This window comes from Perca flavescens, chromosome 16 (assembly GCF_004354835.1).
Source record: "Perca flavescens isolate YP-PL-M2 chromosome 16, PFLA_1.0, whole genome shotgun sequence".
Taxonomy (NCBI): domain Eukaryota; kingdom Metazoa; phylum Chordata; class Actinopteri; order Perciformes; family Percidae; genus Perca; species Perca flavescens.
This window is the reverse complement of record NC_041346.1, coordinates 31350896-31358920: the sequence shown is the minus strand read 5'-3', so window position 1 is coordinate 31358920 and position 8025 is coordinate 31350896. Positions and strand designations below refer to the sequence as shown.

Genomic DNA, 8025 nt, shown 5'->3' with positions numbered 1-8025 from the left:
TTCCAGTTACCAAGGAAATCACGAATAAAAAAGTAATTTTACTTTACTTTAATTGTGAAACTGTTAATTACGGTTCTTATTCTTTGGAGAAGAGTAGGAGATCTGTTCTAGAGAGATGGGGCTGACAAAGCCAATCATACATCTTCTCAAAAAGTCAGTTGGAAAAAGTCAGTGTAGTATAAGTAAATAGCAGGGAGGCTCATTGTTTCACCTTTATGTTACGTCCCCACAGCAGCTTGTTGTTTGTTAGCAGATGGAATAAAAGAGGAGGAAACCTTCACTCAACAGAAGTCACTGGAGAGAGGAGAGATTTTCCCCAAGATGTATTTTACAACTTAAAAGATCACGTTTTCAGATGTGTAGCTGGCTTTAACTGACGAGTCATCTTAAATGAGAAAACATAGTCCAAACTCAAAGTGCCTCTCCTGCTACTGGCATGAATCATAGCTTGATAACCCCTCCCTGTGTTTTATAATGACAATAAAGCTGAACCTTAAACCCCAGATAAGACAGTTACACTGTAAGTCAGACTACTATGAATTGGGACATATTAAATCTTTTCCTGTCATACTAATGGTAGTATGGGCATTGCAACACACCCAAGGGCTAGATGTATCAAGCCGTTTGCGCCTGTTTCCCGGCGTTAATTGTTCGCAAAGACTGACTTAACGGATGCGGGCTATTTACAAACAGGGCACACTTGGGTAAAATCGCAGATTTCCTGCCACATGAGCGAGAAGAGACAAGTTGCGCTTTCAATATGCGGGTCATGGGGAAAGTGGGAGTTTCACCCAAAAAGGTGGGAGGATATGCGTAAAGTGCGCCTAATTATATATTCTGCGTTATTTACAAAGACTGCCAGTAAGTGCATGCTTCTATCCTGCGGGGGAAATTCTCCGCCTCTTAAAAGCAGGTGTAAACCAGCCGCCAGTGTGTTTCCTCGTATATGCCTCCTGGAGAAATGGCAGCAGTAATCCAAGCAAGACAAAGATGGGCCAAGCTGAAAAGATTTTTGCCACAAGGATCACACTTTTTTTGTAGCTACTCGCTACATTACAAATATTGGCATCGGAATCATTTTAAACAGTCCTAGCATCAGCAGTGGGAATATCACAGTCTGCACTTAGCCGTATCATCATGAACTGGATGTTTGGTAAATACGACGTAAACTGAAGTATCATCAAGACAGCAAACTCTGTGATAACGTCGCAGCTTTAACTTTGAACCTCTTGCTCAGATATGCTGCACAGAGGATTGTGGGTCAGAAAAGCACGCTGGCTTGCATACTGCAAAATGCGACCGGGTGCATTTGGAAAAAATGTTGGTGCACTGTAAGTCATACTACTATGTAATGGGGAAAAAAAGAAATTCTCTGTCATACTAATGGTAGTATGGGCATTGCAACACACCCAGTATCTCTCTCAAACTGCTCCTTGTCCAGGAATGAACAAAGCTTGATAACTCCTCCCAAACACATGCTGTTTTTAGATCAGAGCTCAGACTAGTTTCACTCAGAAAGTCGTTGTCACTGAGCGAGAGGTGAAATGGCGCAGAAAAGAGTTAAGCTGGTCCAGGAAACCTTCTCTTGTTCCATCTGTCTGGATCTACTGAAGGATCCGGTGACTACTCCCTGTGGACACAGCTACTGCATGAACTGTATTAAAAGCCACTGGGATGTAGAGGATGGTAAGTCCAGCTACAGCTGTCCTCAGTGCAGGAAGACGTTCACACCGAGGCCTGTCCTGCTGAAAAACACCATGTTAGCAGATTTAGTGGAGGAGCTGAAGAAGACTGGACTCCAAGCTGCTCCGGCTGATCACTGCTATGCTGGAGCTGAAGATGTGGCCTGTGATGTCTGCATTGGGAGGAAACTCAAAGCACACAAGTCCTGTCTGCAATGTCTGTCTTCTTTCTGTGAGAAACACCTTCAGTTTCATTATGAATCAGAGACATTCAAGAAACACAAGCTGGTGGAGCCGTCCAAGAAGCTCCAGGAGAACGTCTGCTCTCGTCATGATGAGGTGATGAAGATGTTCTGTCGTACTGATCAGCAGCTTTTCTGTTATCTCTGCTCTGTGGAGGAACATAAAGGCCACAACACAGTCTCAGCTGCAGCAGAAAGGACTGAGAGGCAGAGAGAGCTCGAGGGGAGTCAACAAAACATCCAGCAGAGAATCCAGGACAGAGAGGAAGATGTGAAGCTGCTTCAACAGCAGGCGGAGGCCATCAATCTCTCTGCTGATAAAGCAGTGGAGGACAGCGAGAAGATCTTCACCGAGCTGATCCGTCTCCTGGAGAAAAGAAGCTCTGATGTGAAGCAGCAGGTCAGATCCCAGCAGAAAAGAGAAGAGAGTCGAGTCAGAGAGCTTCAGGAGAAGCTGGAGCAGGAGATCACTGAGCTGAAGAGGAAAGACGCTGAGCTGAAGAAGCTCTCACACACAGAGGATCACAACCAGTTTCTACACAACTACCCCTCACTGTCACCTCTCAGCCAATCAGCATCCAGCATCCATATCTGTCCTCTGAGCTGCTTTGAGGACGTGACAGCAGCCGTGTCAGAAGTCCGAGATAAACTACAGGACGTCCTGAGAGAGAAGAGGACAAACGTCTCACTGACAGGGACTGAAGTGGATGTTTTACTGCCACAACCAGAGCCCAAGACCAGAGCTGGATTCTTAAAATATTCACGTGAAATCACACTGGATCCAAACACAGCATACACATGGCTGTTATTATCTGAGGGGAACAGGAAAGCAACAGTAATGAGTGAACAACAGTCTTATTCTAGTCACCCAGACAGATTCACTGCCTGGTTTCAGGTCCTGAGTAGAGAGAGTCTGACTGGATGTTGTTACTGGGAGGTGGAGAGGAGAGGAGGAGTTGATGTATCAGTCACATACAAGAATATCAGCAGAGCAGGGGCGTCGGATGAATGTGGATTTGGACTAAATGACAAATCTTGGGCGTTAGATTGTATCAACAATAGTTATACATTTTAACAACAATGTCCGAACTCCCGTCTCAGGTCCTTGGTCCTCCAGAGTAGGAGTGTACCTGGATCACAGTGCAGGTATTCTGTCCTTCTACAGCGTCTCTGAAACCATGACTCTCCTCCACAGAGTCCAGACCACATTCACTCAGCCCCTCTATGCTGGACTTTGGCTTTATGAGTCTGGATTTTCTTTGGCCTTTTCTTGACTAATGGATCCTCTGCTGAGTTGTGTAAAGTGAAATAGACAGAAGTCATTTAAGGGTTAAATTCTGTGTTTTAACTCTTTGACTTATTTAGTCTGCTGAGAGCTGATCGTTGTGATATTCTACGGTTTTTGAAGTTTTTTTCTTCAGTGTTTACACGTTTTTGTTGCTTTTTCTTATTTATTTTTTATTTCATCCAAAAAAAATTGTAAATTAGTTTGACGGTTTTCTTTGCTTGTATTGACGTTTTAGAAGTGATGAGATGTTTTTGTTTGTTGAGAAAACCATTCAGGGAGCCCCAGAAGCTCTCAATGTGCTGAGTTGAGATCTGTTATTTCACCTTTGATTGTTGAAACAGGATGATATGTTAAAAAAGATCTTTACCAAGATGATCTGTAGATATTAGCTGTTGTTTGTTATTCATGTATTTCTCCACATTATGTATCTGCGGGACAGGAAGATGTCTGTTAAATAGCGGGGTCTTGTAATCCAGCCAAACATTTGGACCGTCCCACATGGACAAGATGTCTGTTAACCCTCCTGTTGTCCTCGGGTCAAATGGGACCCATTTTCAAAAAGGTTTCATAATCAGAATTTGTGTTTCTTTCAACCAAATTGTCAAAATAAATTACATGGATGGTTCCATAAAACACTCATCACAAGTCAAATAAATGATCAGTTCACTACATTTATTGAATTTGGGGATTTATTGAATTCCATAGCATTTGGAGAAAACAATTTATAAAAGAATGTTGAAAAGAACAACAAAAATTTCGAAAGAATCGCAGCAAAATTAAAAAAAAAAACATAGAAAAAAGTGACAAAAAAATTAAATAATTTAATTTAAAGTTTTGCTCCCATCTAAAGTTATTTCATGAATGAAACATACATATAACATACTTGAGGGCCAATTCGGGGTCAGTTTTGAATAATTTACAATAGCGTAATTGTTTCCATCTGTTGATAGCCCGACCGAGTGTGACTCACGTTATCGCCTGTTGTCTTTCACTTTCCTAGTGAACAGACGTGAGGAATCATCAGAGAGAATGTTGTTCTTCGTTTAATCTCCTTCTTTCCTGTGATGGTCCTGTCCCAGTATCAGCCATAACTGCAGCAGATAACTTCTAAAATACCATTAAAATACAATCAGGCCTATATAGAGAAATCTCATGCTAACGTTTACCTGGCTGTATCCAATAACACTGGCTTCTCCATTGTTACACCGAAATCTGTGACCCACATGTGTGACTGTAGCTCTGTCTACCTGCCGTAAATCATTCTGTGACTTTGTGGGAAATATCGGGCAGATGTCTTACTAAAAACTATATAATGCCAGCGTTATTTTCACTGTTAGGGCCCTGTCTTGCACCCAGCGCAGAGCAAAGCCCGTCCCAAGTGTCTTTGCTAGTTTAAGACCGACGCAGTTGTCAATTTCCCGTCCAGGGCCAACGTTGCTTAAATAGCAAATGCACCTGTGCCCATCTGTGCACCCATGGGCGTGCTGGTCTTACAGGGAGGTGTGTTCAGATGCATTCTGGGTGTATTGCTATCTTGAGGCAGTGGGAAGTGATCGCGCCATTGACCAACAAAAACCTGGTCTGAAGTCAATAACGCAGCATTTCATTGTTATTTTAACAGAGCATTAGTAAAATGCTCCTAGGCTCGTGCACAGCACGTGCACACTATGCTTTTTACACTCACAGGGACACACAGCAGCACACACACATGCAGAAGATTACAAATAAAAATATTACGGTGCAAACCCTCCATCATAATAGATGACACTCTGATTGGTTAATTGCATGTTACGCCCAAAACACACCTATGAATGCACCTGCGCCATGCACTTCACACCGTGCACTTAGATCGTTAAAGTATGGCCCTTAGTCTCGTTTGCTGTTACAGGTCATTTAAGATCATTGTATGAAAGACGACAGCTTTAGAAAAATTTAAAAGTTACATATAGTCACTTTTAATGAACAGTGTGATGCTTTAAGTCAGATAAACAGATATTGATTTTGTAAATATGGATGATGCTCAAAGATTGAGATGGCTTTTCACATCTGAAACTTATAAATTAGTTATCTTTTCACAAAGCCTGAGACAAGGGAAAAAAAGCTCTTTACCGTGATGATCTGTAGATATTAGCTGTTGTTTGTTATTCATGTATTTCTCCACGTTATGTATCTGTGGGACAGGAAGATGTCTGTTAAATAGCGGTGTCTTGTAATTCCATGTGGGACGGGTCAAATGTTTGGTGTGACACAAAAATCAAATCAAACTAAAAGTGTATTTAGTTTCTCTTCCACTGCATGGCTCTGAAGACAGAAAGCACCAGACCTCCTTTATCCTACACACTTTGTTTTCTTTGTGGACATTTGTAAAGAAATCTAGATTTACCTTTATTTGTTTGGCGAAGCAAATGTTGTTTTGATAATCATAATCAATAAGTCATTCTTCTCTTCTACATAGCTGAGATTCTGGTTCAAACAAAGTGATTGTGTGGATGAAGTGAATGTGTTGATGAAATCATTGAACAAGAGTCTTTGAACAGACTTTACTGATGGGATGTGTGAACAAACTGAAGCTTTACATGATGAATAAACTAACATGAACAAAGTATTTTCTTCCTGTCTTCATTCCAGGGTTTCATACAAAGCTGACGGAGAAAATGTGAAACTGATATGAGAGTATAACTGAGGCCCTTTTCCTCCTGAAACACCACAAAGTACAGTGTTCATGTTTAGAGTCAGTCGGTTTCTGTCCTTTCAACTTTCCTCACTAAAACTGCTCCGTCACAGAGAAATGAGCAGAGTTTTCTATCACTTGTTCACAGCGTTTAAATAGTGTGTTAAAGCATTTCAATAGTTTATATTAGAGTATTTAGGTAGTGTGTGTGTGTGACGGTTTCTCAGTAATGTGTGTGAGAGCGTTTCAATAGAGAAACATGCATCAGTCGCCGCAGTAAAAAGTAGGGGTGTACAGGGGTACAGGTGTGTAAATCGTTTCGTATTTGAATTGCGATTCAAGCTCTACCGATTCAAAATCGATTCATATTTAAAAAACTAAATTATTGTACGTCTACTGCAATCACAGGATAGATACTTTATTGATCCCCAAGGGGAAATTCAAGGTCCCAGTAGCTTACAGACGTCAAACACAACATACACATACAGTGGGGTAGAAAAGTATTTAGTCAGCCACCAATTGTGCAAGTTCTCCCACTTAAAAAGATGAGAGAGGCCTGTAATTTTCATCATAGGTTCACTTCAACTATGAGAGACAAAATGAGAAAAAAAAAAATCCAGAAAATCACATTGTAGGATTTAAATGAATTTATTTGCAAATTATGGTGGAAAATAAGTATTTGGTCAATAACAAAAGTTCATCTCAATACTTTGTTATATACCCTTTGTTGGCAATGACAGAGGTCAAACGTTTTCTGTAAGTCTTCACAAGTTTCACACACTGTTGCTGGTATTTTGGCCCATTACTCGATGCAGATCTCCTCTATAGCAGTGATGTTTTGGGGCTGTTGGTGGGCAATACGGACTTTCAACTCCCTCCATAGATTTTCTATGGGGTTGAGATCTGGAGACTGGCTAGGCCACTCTAAGACCTTGAAATGCGTCTTACGAACCAACTCCTTCGTTGCCTGGGCGGTGTGTTTAGGATCATTGTCATGCTGAAAGACCCAGCCACGTTTCATCTTCAATGCCCTTGCTGATGGAAGGTTTTCACTGAAAATCTCACGATACATGGCCCCATTCATTCTTTCCTTAACACGGATCAGTTGTCCTGGTCCCTTTGCAGAAAAACAACCCCAAAGCATGAAGTTTCCAACCCCATGCTTCACAGTAGGTATGGTGTTCTTTGGATGCAACTCAGTATTCTTTCTCCTCCAAACACGACGAGTTGAGTTTTTACCAAAAAGTTCTATTTTGGTTTCATCTGACCATAGGACATTCGCCCAATCCTCTTCTGGATCATCCAAATGCTCTCTAGCAAACTTCAGACGGGCCTGGACATGTACTGGCTTAAGCAGGGGGACACGTCTGGCACTGCAAGATTTGAGTCCCTGGGGGCGTAGTGTGTTACTGATGGTAGCCTTTGTTACTTTGGTCTCAGCTCTCTGCAGGTCATTCACTAGGTCCCCCCGTGTGGTTCTGGGATTTTTGCTCACCGTTCTTGTGATCATTTTGACCCCACGGGGTGAGATCTTGTGTGGAGCCCCAGATCGAGGGAGATTATCAGTGGTCTCGCATGTCTTCCATTTTCTAATAATTGCTCCCACAGTTGATTTCTTCACACCAAGCTGCTTACCTATTGCAGATTCAGTCTTCCCAGCCTCGTGCAGGTCTACAATTTTGTTTCTGGTATCCTTTTGACAGCTCTTTGGTCTTGGCCATAGTGGAGTTTGGAGTGTGACTGTTTGAGGTTGTGGACAGGTGTCTTTTATACTGATAACAAGTTCAAACAGGTGCCATTAATACAGGTAATGAGTGGAGGACAGAGGAGCCTCTTAAAGAAGAAGTTACAGGTCTGTGAGAGCCAGAAATCTTGCTTGTTTGTAGGTGACCAAATACTTATTTTACCGAGGAATTTACCATCCATCCATCCATCCATCTTTGTCCGCTTATCCGGTGTCGGGTGCGGGGGAACAGCTCCAGCAGAGGACCCCAAACTTCCCTTTACCGAGCAACATTAACAACAGTAATAATTTACCAATTAATTCATTAAAAATCCTACAATGTGATTTTCTGGATGTTTTTTTCTCATTTTGTCTCTCATAGTTGAAGTGTATGATGAAAATTACAGGCCTCTCTCATT

The 8025-nt window shown here is 41.8% G+C and overlaps 1 pseudogene; it reads left to right on the top strand.

Moving 5' to 3' along the window:
- Positions 1-1544: 1544 nt before the first annotated feature.
- Positions 1545-3198, top strand: LOC114570561 (tripartite motif-containing protein 16-like; annotated as a pseudogene).
- Positions 3199-8025: the final 4827 nt, after the last annotated feature.